Raw genomic sequence first — 18,521 nt, 5'->3', positions numbered from 1 at the left:
TTTACCCACATCCCAACGTGAGGACTCCAGTTCAAGGAAAATGATGCCTGAGAAAGAGACTATGGGAAGTCATGGTCACGTGTTATAGACCTCTGAGCATGCTCTATAAAGCAGGTTTTTGAACGAACTAGAGACGTTTAGTCTGAAAAATAATCTAGTGGAGATAAAACAATCTTCTCATGCATAAAACATTGCTGAAAAGAAGGAGGAGGTAATCTGCTCTCAGTAGTGATAGGACAAGAAGTAAGAAATTTAAATTCCAGCAAGGAAGGTTCCACCTGGACATGAGGGACAAGAATAATGAAGTATGAAAATGGGTTGCTTAGAGAAGTTATGGATCTTCCTCATAGAAAACTTGTTAGAACTGGCTATCCTGGTTTCCTAAGGAATTTAGTCCTATGTAAAAGGTCTGTCCACATATTTCTCTGTGTCTCTGATCTACCAAACAACCAATCAATTTAAATCAGATTTGGCAGAACAGTATAGGTCTCAAAGATATTTCATTTATTTGCAGGAAAATACATTATGGGCAAAGGTGAGAGACTTCATTAGAATTCCCTACATGTGTTTTGAACTCAGGTTTTGCTAGATAACAAAGACACTCTCTATGAAATCAGATGTGACGTGAATGTGTATGAAACCTAGTTCAGTTTCACTGTTTCTACTGTATCATGGATAGACAAAAGGTTTTCGAGGCATGTGGAATTACAGCTCTATGTGTGCTTCAGTTTTGACTGTTTGCAGCTATCCTAGCTGACATCAAGATCAATCTGAATCTAAAAAAAAAGCTTAAATTATATTCTAAAAGTTTTTTCCGATCCAAATTAACTTTTTGCATATGCTTGTTCTGTGATGGTGTTTCCTCTAGATTCTGATTATTCCTCTGTAGGATCAGAAAATCTGAGAAAACCATTGCCCAAATTGGTTTGACTACATATAAAATCAGACAAAAGAAGTTCTTGTTTCTGTAATGTCAAGCATTTTCTCATCATCAGGAAGACAAAAACATCTCTGAGTTGTTCTGGAGTGGGGACAGGATGATCCATTTATGTGTGTTGCATGATGGAATTATGTCTGGTCTCCGAGGACCTACTGTGTGCATGATGATTTATCTCAATCCTTTCTGTCATTTTCCCATTAAGCAGCCATGACTAAATATAATAGGTGTATATAATCTAGCACTTAGATTAGAGCAATGGGCTGTATGTATTTGGTGCTCCCCAGTGCCGTACCAGTATAATGCCATATACATTTCAAACACAATTAAACTTTGCTAACTTTGCAAATAAGATTATTTCTATTTCACATATGAAAAAGCTGACCTCTAAATGTTATACTATAAAGCTATCCTGCCTTTTACTTCATCATGACTATGAAGCTTTTTTTATATTTTTACTGAATGGTGGGCACATTCATCCCTTCCCTTCCCTTCCCTTCCCTTCCCTTCCCTTCCCTTCCCTTCCCTTCCCTTCCCTTCCCTTCCCTTCCCTTCCCTTCCCTTCCCTTCCCTTCCCTTCCCTTCCCTTCCCTTCCCTTCCCTTCCCTTCCCTTCCCTTCCCTTCCCTTCCCTTCCTTTCCCTTGCCTTCCCTTCCTTTGCCTTGCCTTGCCTTGCCTTGCCTTGCCTTGCCTTGCCTTGCCTTGCCCTTGCCTGACCACTTTCTTGATATAGTTGTCAGCTATAGCTGGTTATATATATATAGAAGGCTTCTCATGTTAATGCAATACATTTTTGTTTATTTCTATTTCAATAGCCTGAAATCAGAACAGGCTGAATTGACAGCATCTTGCTCCCAAAATGTAACAGTTAACGACTGCATTTACAGAAATTTGGTATCATACCAACTGGATTCTTTATCACTTACTGTTTTGTAAGGGAAAAAACATACAAAACGTTGAAGACAAAATGGAAAATAACTAAGTTCCTATTCTTTAACTCATTTGCAGATGCATAGTATTAAAAATGTTTGTCCTCACAGACAAAATTTTTCCTTTTTATTTAGCACAGGTGAGAATAACACTGTGCTGTCCATGTGAGCATGACTGGCCATTTCTTTGAACCTCTGATGACTGGTTGAAAACTTTCTTTAAACAGAAGATACAGTGTTAACATGTAAAATGTAATGGCCACATCTGAGCTGTAGGAACACTCCCTGTGCCAGGGAAAAAAACGGGATGTTCACTATCTGCTGTCTTTTTTCCAACAGGGAAAAAAGCAGAGCCTGCGAGCAGGGAGGGAGCCAGGTCTTCCACACTGGATGAGTTCCCCAGCCCTGCAGCCATGGCCGCAGCACTTATCTGCTGGAGTGCTCATTATAGCACCAGGCCTTTGAAAGCACCGGGTTACCCCAGCTCCGCTGACAGCGAGGTGTGCCGATGCGCTGCTTGCAGGCGGGTTATCAGTCCTGAGCAGACCAGATATGCACGTGCACAAGGGCTAACAGCGTCAAAAATTTTCCCTACGCTATTTGCAAACACAGTATGTCATTAAGGGTTTCAAGCATACTGCCTTAATCCTTGTACGGAGAGGCAGGGGAACGGAAGTGACAGACAAGTTCAATTTACCTAAATATGAAAAATACCTGTTACTCACATGTTTGGCCTCAAGACTTTTTATTTTGTTTGTAGCAAAGGATTTCAGGCTGAAAAAGATGACTAACCCTGCTTAAACTACTTCAGAGATATTTGAAAAGCAGCTTTCTTCCAGTTTAACACTCTAAAAGTCCATATTTTTCTTCTATAAGATTAATATATACCCATAAGGAGAAAACAAAATGCTGTTGGTGGAAAAGAAAATAATTAATTTATAATTCATTATTTATATTAAAGCAGACCTGAGATAAATGACTAGATTTCATTGCACTGAATGAAAATTTATTATATTAAGTCCTCTTAATTTACAAAAAAAATATATTTTCAAGAATCCTGCACTATTTGTCCACAAAGCTGTAAGAAACATGAGAAAAAAAAAAGGATTTCTAAATACTAGGTTTTGACAAATCCATACTGCTGTTGTGATGTTGTTTCTCTAAAATCCCTATTCTTCCAATATTATATGCTTGTCAATTGACAACTGAAATACAATATTGCCATTGAGGATACTGATAGGTGAAGCTACCAACAACACAGTAGACTAACTACTGTATTTTCAACTGTGTCAAAATTTCTGCTGTCACCACTACTTCTTGGCAAAGCATAGAAATCCGTTGCTTGCCAAAGTACTCTCAAGGTCAATGACAAAGCATTTACTGCAAATTCCAGAAGCTGGTTTTATTTTAACAAAATTTCAGAGAAAAAATAGCCTAGCTGCTAAACTTAAAAAACCCACAGACCCTCCTAGCAGATGGAAAAGTACAGGACTAATAGTTTGGAGTAAAAATAATAAAATATATTAAGAAACTATAAAGATTTATGGAAAAAGTATTTGGCATTTATGTCTTCACTTGTTGTTTGCTCTCTCCACAATTGTATCTATTCCGTTTAAAAGCTATAATACATATTTTAAAAAAGGAAATATTCTTTCCAAAATCTAAATGACACCAAATAAAAGATCTATTTATAACAGTATGAGATTTCAAGGGAAGATTTACTTAGAGCTTAATACACTTCTTGGGACCAAGTCTTGAACCTACCAATGCTCTGGAGGCATATGTTAACAATTTCGTAAAGCATACCTTGTCGTGTCTTAGTGCTGCAGTTAGATAGCTAATGGAGTATCTCTGCACCTCAGAAAGAGATTAATAACAATTTCCTGACCTTGGAAACAGTACTAATCAGTGCTATTGTATTTACATGCAAAAAATAAGAGTTTCTGCAGCCTGCTACTGTTTGGAGACTTGTATTTATGAGGAAGAACTCGGACAACACCGCCATGCTTGAAAGACAACCATACATTTAAGTGCTTTGCAATGAAAAGAAAAGGTCATTTTTAAAAGTAGAATACACCTCACAGAATACTTACGGGGCCAATGTAGCTGACTTCCTAACTCTGCTTTTAGTAGATTCCTGCATCAGTGAATGATGGAATTTTAAAGGCTTGACTTAATTTTGCATGACCATAACTAACTCTTCTTGGCCTCTCCATTGAGGTTCTCTCTCTTTTGAGAGATCATTTGACTGAAGGACATGCATGCAATTGCAAGAGCCAGCCTTTCCTTTAGTAGTGATCAGGGATCAGCATATAGTAACTTCTCTCAGTTGTTTTCTGAATTTTTTTTATATGTTCCAAGGTTGTACTGAAGGGCACAGTAGTAGGGGGGTAGTAATAGTTTAAGTGTGAGGGCTATGTGCTATTTAGAGAAATATATCTTATATTTTTAATGTGTTTATGAAGCTATCTATGAAGAACAACCCAATCTGAGTTCTGCTTGTTGAGATTCTAGCAGAGAAGATCAGCTATATTGGTTTTCTGTGTCTGCTGTAGGCTTGATTGAGCTTCCTAAGTGGAAAAAAAGGGGCTCTGTGTGAGATCTTTAAGATGCGTTAGCAACAAGGAACGAGGCAGGTGATACGGCTCCCTAGGCACAAAGAGTGCAGAGGTGGAAGCAGACCAAAGAGACTGCCCAGTCTGAACGCTGCAGGAGGCTAGAAAGCTAAAAGTACAATGTTCCTAAGGGACTATAAGAGTAGTTAATTATTCAGAGCTGTCGGTACGATAGTAGGTTATGATTGACGTTCAAAGTTAAGTCAGTGTAGACTGGTGCTACACAGTGTTAAAAATCCTTTCATTTGTATGAAAGATCTCATATGATCAAGAAGAAGAATTGCATTTATATAATGGGACCGGATCTTATTTGTTCACACCATGCTTTATGCCTTTCTTAACTAGGAATGGTTGACTTTAGCTTCCAATAGAAGGCTGAGGTTCTGAGTAAAAGACTACATAATAATCTTGGAATGGGATGGATCTTGCAGGTGAGTATGATGTCAAAATGCAAATATTAATCAATTCATTTTTCAACAAGGTGATTGTAAAGAACCTTATAGACTTGCCTTCCTCCAGTGAATGAGTTACAAATGTACTTAATGGAGTCTGGTGGCATGAACGGTGCTGTAGGAAGCACCCTTGAAATACACGGTGTTCCTTTGCTCTCGGTTCTGGAGGAGGCAGATACTGTTTGGGGTTTGCCTGTACAAACGGTAACACACTCTTGCTTTTTCTCTTTTGAATACCTTCAGTGTTAGAGTGGTAGCTCAGTGTACTGTTCTCATTTTACATCACCTTTGTGAGCTGATAAAAGTTGAACATGCACTGAGTTTTAATAAATAGAGCAGGCAGGGATGTGAATGGGATGATTTCAGAGACTGTGCCACTGTGACTTTTTAGCATCAGGATAATACGTTTCTGAATTCTATAACAAAATGCTGCATAGAACTTTCTTCTGAGAAGGGAAAATGCAGTTTCATTTTTGCATTAAAAAAAAAAACAAACCACAAACAACAAAACAAACCAGGCTCAGTACCTGCAAAATGTAGTAAATTTAAGATGTTTCCCTTATAACTTGTTGGGTTTTTTTCTGTACTGCTTCTTAATGTTAAGGCAGAATTCATTATATATTTTATTTCGGGCTGCTGTGAGGGGTCAGTATGTAGCATGTCTACCTTTCCTTCACTTCTATATGTATGGTCTATATGCATCAGTGCATATATGTAATCTGTTAGCCATTTCATTAGTCAGATATGTTGTCAACATAGAAATAGGCAACCTGTCTGCCTGCAGAGTTCTTTCGAAATATGGAACTAAACTTAATTGTTGCTTTCTCGTCAGAGGTAAACATTTTTAGGGAAACACAAAGGAAAAAAATCCTTGGCCAAGCTACTGCCACTCTTCACGTGCAGGTTAATGTTTTAGGTTCCCCGTTTGGATTCACCTGCCACAGCCTGACAGGACCCTCAGCAGTCAAGAACGCCAGTTACTATTCCTTGACTGAGCACAGAAATCGGGAAATTTCAGACATTCTTAACTAGGAGGCATTAATGAATTACCTAAATATGTAGTTCTGGCTGCCCTCAGTTTATCTTTTGATTAGGATAGAAACTGGCAAGTAATCCTGGCCTGTCAAAAACAGATGCATGCATGGGAGAGGTTTAGGCATGCCAGGTGAGTAGAAGAGTTTACCTTTCCGAGACAAAAAAAAAACCCTTTTTGTTAGAGTTAGAGCCCATTCCCAAAACTGCTTTTTCTCTTAACAAATAGCACAATGCCTAACCGGCTCTTTTACCATACTAGCCTACTTGCTTTGTAGAATAAGTACATGTAGACGTGTAGGTCTTCCTACTTGAAGAGAACAAATGTTTAATTGTGTCGTTTACCCTGAATTGATAAGACAATATAGAAGGAGGTTTCTTATAACTTTTTTCAGATGAAGCAGCTATATTTTGTACTGATATCATTGGAAAGTCTGTGAGAAAGCTGGTTTATCACATATTTTAAAGAGTTATGAGGAAGAAACAGGGCTTGCAGGTTCCTTGTTCTTATATTTACCTCACACAAAGTTATTTGGATAAAATGGTCTAAACTCTTTAGACTTCTTTACAATATCATGCAGTCATTGAACAGGTTACCGATATGGAAAATGAAAAGCCCATCCTACCTCTAATTAAAACAGACGCCATCTAGAACAGTATTGTTCTTGGTCCTACAGTGTAAGAGAGATAAGCTAGTCAAACCAGCAAAGTTTGTTAGTCTAGCCATGCAACTGGGTAATTCCATTCCTTTGATTGCAATTTCCTAATTCATTTCACCTCAAAGCAGATTTCTCCCTCCCCCCTTTCTTTATTGGTTGTATTTGGCCCCTGAACTGAAAAATCACTTATAACTCTCTAGTTTACCCATCTATAACTTTCTTCAGTGTTCTTCTAGAAAGTGTCTTGTGGAGACTTTTGCTGTCTACAACACTTAGCTTTCTTGTGGAATGTGCTTGGAATAGACAATGCATAAAGAGAGAATCATAGCTGTGATACATCAGCCTGTACCAAAGTCCTGTTGGTGAAAACAGAACTAAAAAAAATAAATGACTTAATAAGGAAAAGGCATTCTCAGCCTTTTTTTTTCCCCACAGGCAAAAAAAATTAGTAGCTTGTGTTCTTTTTAAGCAGCAATCTTCTCTGACTGTGCTGGTCGGCCTGCCAGCCACATTTGGTCTCTCAAAACCTGCAACTGCTCTTTTCCCATAGGCACACATTAAATCCCTTTCTCCCAGATAGTTTGTCTGTAGACAAGTTACACGAACAACATTATAGGAGATGGTCCAATGAGAAAGAGAATTACTTTCCAAGGCTTATCAACTTCTTTCAGAAATTCACTTGGCTTTCAGAAAGCAGCTGTAGTCAGTACTTCCAGTAAACTTCTTCCTCCTCCAAGCAATTTCTTTTTCTTCTTTTGTCTTTGTCATCAACTTATGGGCAAAGGCCCATTCCTCTTGTCACAGACACCTCTGGCATCACGGTCTGTGTTTGAAACAAAACCAAATTACCATACAAAGAAATGCATCACCCAAAATGTCCATCTAACTTAATAGATAATGGTATACTTACTGCATGCTTTTGCTGAAGTCTGAGCAAAACCAACAAAATTATTAAAATTTCTGCTTATTCCTCGTGCCGTGTTGGTCTGTTAAGAGTCTCTGACTACCTTAGCACTACTTGGGTGAATGCCTGGTGAGACTGAACGCGGCCACACCTGACAGAGAGCACATCTCCTGCACTGAAGCAGTTCAATGTGTCTAGTCTACTGTACAGAGGCTTCCCGCTCTCTGACATTTAGCTGTCATTTCTTTGACAAATTGGGAATGTGAGGCTCTCTGAGGGCACCTTAAGATGGTATTCATTCAAGTTCTCCTAACATTATATACCAAATGCTTTCTAATATTGGAAGATACACTTCTATCGCAGTTTGCATGTGTCTTCTTCCTCCATCTACTTGCTCTTAGCTTTTCTGTGCTTGTAGTTAATCAGGGTGTTCCACCACAACTTAGGCCTAAGTGGCACTAACAGGGAGCTTTACAGGTCTACTTCCACTGTTTTAGATTTAAGACACTGCAAGATCCCTCCCACCTGCAAATGAACGAATTAATATCCTTCATTTATGCAGCTTACTTTGGTATGTTAAAAGGTTGTCTGCAATCTCAAAGAGACCAACCAGTAAAGTTGTATCATCTACATAAAATCATTTAAACAAAAAAGTGATAGTACAGCTCTTTTGATTAAGAAAATAACAACTCTTATTTTTGTATTATAAATACTTATTCTTGCAGTACGTGGCAGTCTGTTATGAATTTCAGCTGTGCCAGACAAAAATCATAATGAATTCTTCTCCAAGTTGCTGAATTAACTGAATGAATAGACTTATATACTGCTATTTCGCATATTGTTCTCTTTTATCTCACCCCAAACACCAAAAAAAATAAAATACCAGTTCTGGTTTTATCCAACATACTGCAAGGATTGTGCTTTTGGGTCTGGAGAGCTTGAATTTAATTGTTGTTTTTGTTGATTAGGGTCCACTGAATTTAAATATCAGGCTCTCATTGCAATCTTGCTTAGTATGAAGAGCACATTACAGTTCATCTGCATGAAACCTGAAAAATGGAAGTGAAACAAGCATTTCGTTGTTTCAGCTTGTTATTGATGGAGCTGATTGAGAGAAAAAAAAGCAAAATTTTAAAAGATTTTTTTTTTTCAAAATTTTGTGATTTTGGACAGGGATGGTCATAACTCTTTTGCTATAACTTTTTGTGTTGAGAAGAGTAGTAGTTATTTTTAAGAGACTCTTTTCCACTGAAGTGTGATTTCTATACTTAAAATAAATAATCAGAAAATATAGTTATTTTTACCAAAATAATAATAATAATATTTTTATTTATTTATTTATTTATTATTTATTATCTAATAATTTTTTTTTTTGCTTTACTATCACTACTAACAAGTAAGACTGAATTTAACATAATACATGGATATTGCATCTAAATACAAACCTAAAAGTCAGATACACATCATGAACAGAGAACACAGATGTCTGCCAAATTTGTATTAAAGTTTGTTAGAAATTTTTTGTAATACTGACAGTTCACATTGAGAAATGAAAAGTTTCAAACCTTGAATGTGAAAGTCCATGCCTATTTTTCTTATTTATTGTGCTATTGTGTAGCTTACATTAACCTATACTGTGGCCTTCACTTTGTGCAAGGCTTGTATAGAATTAAAGTCAAAACATGTAACAGGTAAGAGATACAAAAGCAGTTATATGAAGAAATTTTCTATTTTGTAATTCATGTTGCTTCTGGCAGCCTTCTTCAATGTTTAAACTGACCAACAGCATATTTAAATTAGGATTTGAGGTCACTTCTTTCATGCTAGTAAGTTCAGTACATGCTAAAAAGATACCAAAGTAACGCCCAATTGAATTACGCAGTAGGGTAACTAATGTTCCTGCTTTGTTCTCCTTGAAAGTAGGCAGAGGTTAAAGCAAATGCAACCTAGGATGAATGCAGAAGAGAGTGAACAGGAGCTCTTATAGACTCGACCTTTTCCCCAAATCCCATCCTTTGGGATTTCCTAGGACTCAGAAGAAATTTCTCTGTTCCTTGTGCATGCTTCAATATCCTGTTGACTTTCTTCGCCTATAGATTTTTAGAAGAGTAATAGTGGGCTTTTGTTCTGTCATTGCAGTGGGGAAAAAAAATGGGAAGTTTTTGGAATGCTTTTTCATGGAAAATATGACTGAGAAAGTCTTAGAGAGCAATAAAACTAAAAACAGAAGTTGGGAAAAATACAAAATTTTTTAAATAATAATTTTTTAATTATTTTCTATCAATATCTAATGCACTGGTTCTGAGTTCCTTTTCAAAGGCTGACTCAAAACATGAACATAAACCAATGCTTATATTAATTTTCTCTATATCAGCCCCATGTTATTTAGGTTACACAGTGAAGTGTTTGAAAGTTAATGCATGGTACAACTCCCTGTGTAGTCCTAGCTCTGTCATTGCACATAGTCCAAGGACAATCAGTGATTTCCTATCAAAAATTGCATTATGGCAAGTAACTAAAGGCTGTACTACCAAGCACTTAGGAAAAAAGGTGGCTTGAGGACTGTGCAATCAATCTGAATTCTGATGTTTCCAAATCCACCTTTCAATTCTCTTCCTTCTCGTGCTCTTGCAGTAATGCAGTACTTCCAGGCAGCTTTATGTGGCTGCTTAATACATTGCTTAGCAGTAGCATAAACCTGGTCTGGGAACGTGCCAGGGTGATTTTGGCACACAGCCAAGATTTTTTCCTGAGAAACAGAAGTTAGGAGAAGAGACATTTCATTTCTTTGTACCTTCAGTCAAATGTGAATGTGATTCCATGAAAAGAGAAAACTCAGTCTCGTCATCTTCACAGATTTCTTCCCTTCGGGCTTCACAGTCTGCAGCAAATAGCAGAAATGCGGAAGTTTTGAAAAACTTCTTCAAACTGGAAAGCATTAGACATTTTGAATATATAAGTTTTAGTAAGCTACAATTATAATATTCAGGAAAGGATTTTCTGAACTCAGGTCTTGGCACAAGAAAGAATGTGCCATTCACCATTAAAAATAAACAAATAAAAAAGCATTGAAAAGCTGAGAAAAAAATGCCTCCATTACCAATAGATTAAAAGAAGTCCTGTTTGGTCCCTTTTTCTGAAAACATCTTCGTAAAATAGGTTTATTTCTTATGCAAACGTGCAAGGGAAAAAACTCCCATAACCTAAAGGGAAATTTTATGAGGTAAAAATCTTCAGGAGCTTCCTACTTACAGGATGTAGATGAAGGACTGCACATTTTTCAGCATGTAAATGGAATTAACGTTTTGTAAGTTATACATTAGACCCACTCAAAAACCAAATGCATGCACACACAGTGGTGAGAGCAGAATAGGCCTCCAGCTGCACAGCTTTCATAGAAGGAGATATGGTAGCACACTACAGGGCTTTGTAACCGCTGTGGAACAAAGAGAGGTTTTCACCTGCTGCTGTACGGCTGACCTCTAGTAAGACATGATTGTTAGGAAGGTATTAATATATCTAAATATATACACATATAGAAATCTATACTTAAATGCGTAGGCTGTTTAAAATGCATTAGCAGAGGGATCGTAAAAGCATTATATAACTGGTAAATAGAAGGAAAAAGTTGAAGAAACCATAAAAGCAATTGTAATAAAAAGAAGAAAACTAGCTTACACAATATGTAAATTATCTGAACTTCATACAAGGCCAGAGAAAAACTAATAAAATGTTGGCTCATATGTTGGACCTGCTTATTCGGTCCTTTGCAAATCCTAAATTGTTTATGCCTTGTATAGAAAACGGAAAAGTGTGAACAGACTTCTTCCTCTGACACCAGTCTGTGAATACATCCAAACAAAGCTTCAATTTTTGTGTTGCTCTGAGGCTCACCATTTAGGTCTTCTGAGTACCTGACTAGTGTCACATGTCAATGATCTCAAATGATCTTTAGTAGTATTCCGAGGAGATCCTCTGTTGCCTTTTTTTAGAGATTTGATCCAATGCCACAGTAGCTGTTGATTGTTTGCTAGACATTGCTTGATTTAGAAGGCCTAGAATGGAAAATGCCAGCAATTAAAACATATGGTCATTCACTCCTCAAAGAGGAACGAATGTATCTCCAGCAAGACTTTGAAATGGTGACCTTTTTTTTTTTTAACTTCATATGGAAACATACATCTTTTTGATGATACGTAAGTAGGTTTTATATTTTTATCATTTTCAGCTGCCATCCCTGTGTCATGTGATTATGTGTGCTTTCTTTACTGGAACCTAATTTCACTGGTTTTTGTTTTCATAGCAGTAGAGGAATGCTGAAGAACAAACTGTGTACTTCTCACTTCCGCAGTGACCCAGCTCCCTGGTAGAGTCATGAAGCTTCCTAGTGGTGTCATGTCTTCTTCATCTCTGGCTGTTTCTATTGGTCTCATCCAAGATACTTTTTTTCCACCCTTCTTCGTATTTTTAAAAATGCACTTCTACTAGCAGGCAGTAAATGAAACCACCTCCCTGAGTTTCCTTTAAACAGGGTATGAGTGAAAAGGAGACTTTTTTCCCATTTCTCTTCATTAGTTGGGGTCATGGGACAGTATGAGGATGGTGTTAGGATGAAGAGAGTGTGTCAACCTGCATTTAGCAATTATCTATCATAGACCTCAGTTAGAAGCTTTCATTTTGCAGAGAGGGGAAAATATAGTTTCAGATGTCTATGATGTTTGCTTATTAGAAGGGATTTTGTTGCAGGCAGGCATATTGATCTATAGAAACTATTCTATTGCTTGCAATGAGTACTAGACTACTAGTAGTGAGTAGTAGTGACTTTCTTGGTTAAATTAAAAATGAAAAAAAACCCACAGTATTTTGGCAAAGTTAGAATTTTTTATTGTTTGTTAGATATGTTTTTAATTGGAAATGAAACGCAAGACTTAGCTGTAATAATAATGAAGCTGTATATTACAATCAAAGCTGATCTACATTTAATATACATTTCTTTTGTGTGTAGCAAGTAAAACTGACAGCCTAATGTACTATATAACATCCTTGAAAATTAATATTAAAGGAAATAAGTTATAAAGGACACATTGGAGGAGTTTGAAGGTTTTTCTTCAAAGCTTTCACCAAAATGATATTTCTGGGGGTCAAATGACATTACTTTTCCTGGGGTCTGTTAAAGTAGAGAAGGTAAACAAGCAACTGTTTTGATTCCAGTGAGAGAGGATGTTAAATTTGCCTCTTGATTTCTGCTTAGGTAGACCTATGTCTTTTCTTAATAATCTTAATGTGATTTCCAGTCAGAAATGGAATCAGTAAAACTATGAAGAGTTAATTGGGATCTCTTCAATGTAATGTAATCTTACTATTAAGTTTATTATGTCACCCACATTTAAGGTTGTTCTACTGCCCACCAGGCTCTGAAAACATCACCTACAATCTCATACCCGCTATTAACGTCTATTTCTTGAGATCATGAGGGATGCAATTCAAAAACCTTGCTTTTAAGTTCCTCTTCTTTTTAATGTTGGCAGATGCCTAGCCTTCATCACCATGCTGCTTGTTGTTTCAAACAGACATGGCCTTCATAGAGGATAAAAGAGGTAATTTTTTTTTTAGCAAACTTATGCATTATTTTTAAAATTAACAAGCTGGGGATTCTAAAAGAGCAGCATTTTTTTTAATTAATAAGTGTTTCCCACCTAAATATGCCTTCCAGAAAAGGAGTAATTAAAATATATCTGCTGGTCTTTGAGCATGGATTGCAGACTCAGAGGAGAAAGAAAAATCTCAATTTTTAATAAATATAATATGTACTGGATATCATATAGCAGTTGTAATTATCTCATCTTTGAAATGAATAATAATGCTTGCTCCTGATTAAAATAGTCATTCATATTTAAAATGTAAAACCTGGACCATCTGTGTTTAAAAAAAAAAATACAGGCAGAAAGAGCAAATACTAACACCACCTTCTAATAAAAGATGATAGGCAAGTAATAGCATATGTGACAGTCACAAATGATCAACTCAGAAATTTCTATCAAATCATTACAGTTGTCTGAAAATACATTTAGTGCTCCAAACTGTTAGGTTCATGGAAAGTACTGCTTTCAAATTACTGTCTTTGGAACAAAAGAATGAATTAGGTGCCCAGATCTGTATAACTAAATTGAAGCTATTAAAAAAAAAAAAAAAAAAAAAAGCAGTCAAGTAAGTCAGACACTGATGGATTCCTGGATGATTTTTAAACATTCATAAAATGTTTAACTCCATTTTATAGACATACACAAGAGCTTTATTGCACTGTTAAGGCATGAAAACAGATAACAGTTCTATTATAAGTTACACTTTGGACCCCACATTTATTTGTGCATGAACACATGCTTACATGTACATTTAGAGGCAAATTAATGAATATTAGAGAAGATTTTCTCATTCAGCCTAAAATGTCACAAATGTTTTCAAATGCGATGAGAGCAATTTTTCAGAGACAAATTATCTCATCTGAAAAGCCTTTTTTGAACTATTTGACCTAGAAAAATGTTCATATATTCCATTTTTTAAAAAAAAGTCTATCCATTTTTTATTTTCTCAAGCTGCAGCTTCAACTGTTCTATACAGGAAAAAAAATAAATGCATTAACTACAAAAAATAGTATTAAGTATTAACCTTAAAAGATTAAGGATTGGCAATTAGCTACATAATACCTTTATTACTTCTAAAGATTCAGTGATGTTAATATTGAACCATTCTGCAAAGGTATTCAGATAAGATTAAGTAAGTTGCAAAATCATACACATATGTGTTTGGAGATAAGTAGGGGAATATTTATGTTTTACATTGTACATTCCCTGAAGCGGTGCCTACCGCCTACTCTACCTGATATTGCAAGCAACGGAGGGTGAGGAATGATGACTTGGTAACGCATTAAAAACAGTGACACGACACAATGCTCCACTTCCAGTGGAAAGCACATGGCAGTGAGGACTGAAATAGGTTTTTCCTCCTGCTGCTCCCCCCCTGCCCACATGAAGGACCCGGGCTGGAATTGCTAGGGTCGCGTCAGTAGAAAAAGTCAGTGTCAGCCCAGGGAAAATGCAGACCGCAACCACGGTTCCTGCAGACTTTAACAGATTGGTGCTGAGTTTCTCATTTGATTCAAAGCACAGTCACATTAGGGCTTACAAAAATTCAGTATAATCCCCAGCTCTTGGACCCTACCCAAAAGGTCATGAAAGTCAGAGCTCCGCACGAGCTCAAAATTTTGTTTGGGGCTCTGTGAGTCCCAGTCTAGTCCTGTGAAAGTTACAGGTACTGACAGCAACAGCAGAACATCTCTGCAAATTTGACATCTGTTTCCTAGCATCAGTCCAGATACACCCACACAACAGTGGAATACGCACCAGTTTGCGGTACAGTGTTCCCAGGACATTCTCAGATGAACCAAGGTTTATAAAACCATGGTTTTGTACACTTTCCTGGAGGAGATGCTACATCCAGTTGTCTAAAGTTTCAGTACGTTTTGTGGTAAAGTAAACAATGTGAGGTATGATGCTGAGATAGTGGATTTGTGACAGTTACCTCCTCCACTAGCATTAGTAATACCATATTCTGAAATATCTGATATCCACAAGGGCCACTATTTGAAATAGCGAAGGCATAAATTTTGGTTGTGAGTGCATGGAAAAGTTATGCATCCAGATGCCTTTTTCAGGCTGCAGGGGCTGCTTGCACTGTGAGGGGCTGGTACGCTGTCAGTGCAGCTGGATTTTAAACAAGCCATTTTGTGAGCAAAACCAATGAATTCTAGACTGCAAGGGATTTGTGATTTTTCTCCTCTATTAGATGTCCTAGCCTCAGTAATCACAACTCACCCGCTGTCTCCTGCAACACCTGGATATAACAAGCTCATGCTGTATATAGTCCAGAGGTGATCACGGGGATTGGCCAGAAGACAACAGCCACGCTGCGTATGTGACAGATGAACTTTACTTGCCTGCCTTTACTGATGGGACTAGTCACAGTCTTTGTGCTTTACGTGACATCAGTTTTCACAGAATTTCTAGGCTACTACTCACCTTTCATTTTTTTTATTCCCACAAAACTGCGTTGTCCGCTCAAGCTTCATGAAGATCCTGAGCATGTGCTCAAGGATGGTGCCTACTTGACATGTTTTCCAGTACCTTCCTGCATATCCAAAGCTTTCCTACATAACTCTTGTTATTTCTTTCCCTCAGATCTCCACACTGGCAACTCCCAGCTAGTCTAGACAATACAAGTGGAGGTACATGTTTCTGGTTGGATATTTTTGAGCAATATGGGTGGAGGTTGGATATTAAAGCATTGGAGTTCCCATGTCTTAAGGATAGGCTCACCACAGCTGTAATAATGAAATACATTAGTTTGCATATGACCACTCACAGTCAGCTTTCCCGATAGACAAAATTTAAGGCTAAAAGATTACAATTTCCTTAAAGCATAGAGTTGCAACAATACCAAAAAATATGGAAAGAAATTAAGGCAACAAAATGTGTGATGAAGGCTATATTTAACAATAGTGACATTTTGTTCCTCAGCATCTCATCTAGATTCCACTCCTCTTTCTGTTAGGTCAAAATGGAAACTCCTTTAAATTTAAGACAGATCTCTCTTCTTTCTATTTTCTTGGGTTCTTGCTGTGTCCTCTTACCATGGGGTAAGAAGGGGAAAGGATGAGACAACTATAACACAAAAACATGCTAAGCTTGACTGTCCTAGCTTTCACTTGTGTTTTGGAAGACTTTTCTTCCTAGCTTGTGAAATTCGGCATCGAGACACTTCATTGTGTTACAGTCAGTCCCTTTCCACCACCTTCTTAAGGTTCTTCAGTTAACATTTCTATCCTATGTCTTCATTATCACATTCTTGGTTTTAGTTTTTTTTTTTCCTTGTGCATATTTCTGGAGACATATTCATAAAATTCACCCTATTCATAAAATTCAAATAATTCACCTTATTCTTTATAGTATAAGAAATACAAAATGAATAGTTCTCTTTCCTATGTTCATTCTCTTTCCCAATACCACATGGTTTTGTTTGGAAGGAAATTTCTCTTTTCTGAGACTCTATCACAAGACCAGATTTAAAGGTTACCTGAGAGGATAGAATTGATGGACAAACAGATAGGTCAATCAAATATCATAATTTCCCTGTGGGAGGGGAGAGAATTGTACGAATAGAATATGCTTAGCATGAATTTAGTAGCTTTTGTTCCACTGTAGTGCTTTTCATTAACAGAGGATAACTCTGACAATTTATAGACTAGAAAGTCATAGCAAATATGAAGAAAGGTGGTGAGTACACGAAATATTTCTTTAATACAGCACTTCCCATGGTAGAAAACTTTGAAGAATGAGAATTCAAGTTTATCTCCAATCTTAAATCTACTTTGCTAAGTTTCAACCTTTGAGTTTTTAAAGATAATTATAATGGAAAATAATACTTTATATACAAAATGTGATTTCATTCTCTAAAAGTTTTCCTGCAGTTGTTTCTGAAGATTGTTGGAGTATCGTATGTAAAATGTCAAACATATTATTTTAAATAGAACACTTATGTGGTATTCACCATGTTTCCTGTTTAGAAATTGGCAGAAGCCAGTCGGAAAATTATTGTTTTTATACCTATATTTTTTGCAAGAGAATTAGGCTTAATGGGTTCTCTAAGACTTAGCTGCCTTAATTCAAAACATTATTTCCCCCATAAGCAGAACCAAAGTATCTTACTCTTGGATATCGCACTCCATAGTCAAATATACCAGCCTAAGCCCTTTATGATAAAGTCAGTACACATACACTTCTAATATCCCTGCTACAGGGCATTAAAAACCAGACTGGGACAGACATCCAGAGAAAGTAATGCCTCAGGCTGGTGTAGTTACCTCGAAGAGAGCACATCTGTCAGGCCAAAGTTTGCCAGTGCGGTTACTGGGGCCCCAACCATGCCCCTGATATTTCTTGTTTTGGGGCAAATAACAAAAAGCAGGAATTGGTATTTGTGTCAAAAGGCAGAGCCTCAGAGAAGCAGAGATTTGACTCTCACTAGCTCTCTGACAGAAAAGCAGGGGCACCAATATTCCTTTTTCTGATCTCCAGAAACAGACTAAACTATCAGCTGTAATATATCACCCTATAAACCAGGAGATGTCACTTTTTTTTTAATTTACCTTTCTGACACAGGTCAGAAACAACAAGGTAATATGTTAGCCTATCTGTCTACCCTATATTTGGGGGATGAAAGAATATGCACTACGGGTCTGGACAGTAAGCCAGTAATAAATATGCATGCAGTTTCATGCAGGAACTAATGGCTTTGCTTTTTACAATGCCCATGGAAAACAATAGTTTTTTTAATATTGTCTATCTAGGTGATTTATGTTTCATGCTAGTTCACAAAGGACTCTGGTTAGTATGTGATTTATGGGTTGGAGCAAAATAATTGTCTGAAGCCTAGCTGAAGGTAGGCTTTCAACGTATTAATAATACATTAGCTAATGTTTCTTTCTTGGCATTGCCTATGCAAATTTCTATTAACATAATAAGGTTACTGTTTATTTTAGATTTGAAACAGCTTTAGGTGAGAGCATGTTTTTTATCAGATGTCTTGATTAAATACTAACTGCCTGTTCCCTGATAAACTTTTAACCAGAGGTTCTCTTTTAGACTCAGCTGGTGTTTGGTCAGGGAAGAAGAGGGAGAAACACAGCCTTCTTTGCTACAAACAGAGAGGGAGCTCTCTGTGCTCCTTTTCGGCACATGTGGTGAAAGTCCATCCTGGCTGGAAACTTCAAACACCGGTGTTAACTGTTACTGCAGAATCATTCATGAATTCATGGGGGGTATATAAAGTCAGATTTAAAATATATACTGCCAAAATTTGTTCGTTTTGCACAAGTGAAGATAATTTCATTTAAATTAATTACTTTCTGACAGAGGTAAATGGCAATACATATTGTCTG

Source organism: Mycteria americana, chromosome 2 (assembly GCF_035582795.1).
Source record: "Mycteria americana isolate JAX WOST 10 ecotype Jacksonville Zoo and Gardens chromosome 2, USCA_MyAme_1.0, whole genome shotgun sequence".
Lineage (NCBI taxonomy): Eukaryota > Metazoa > Chordata > Aves > Ciconiiformes > Ciconiidae > Mycteria > Mycteria americana.
This window is presented reverse-complemented; position numbering follows the sequence as displayed.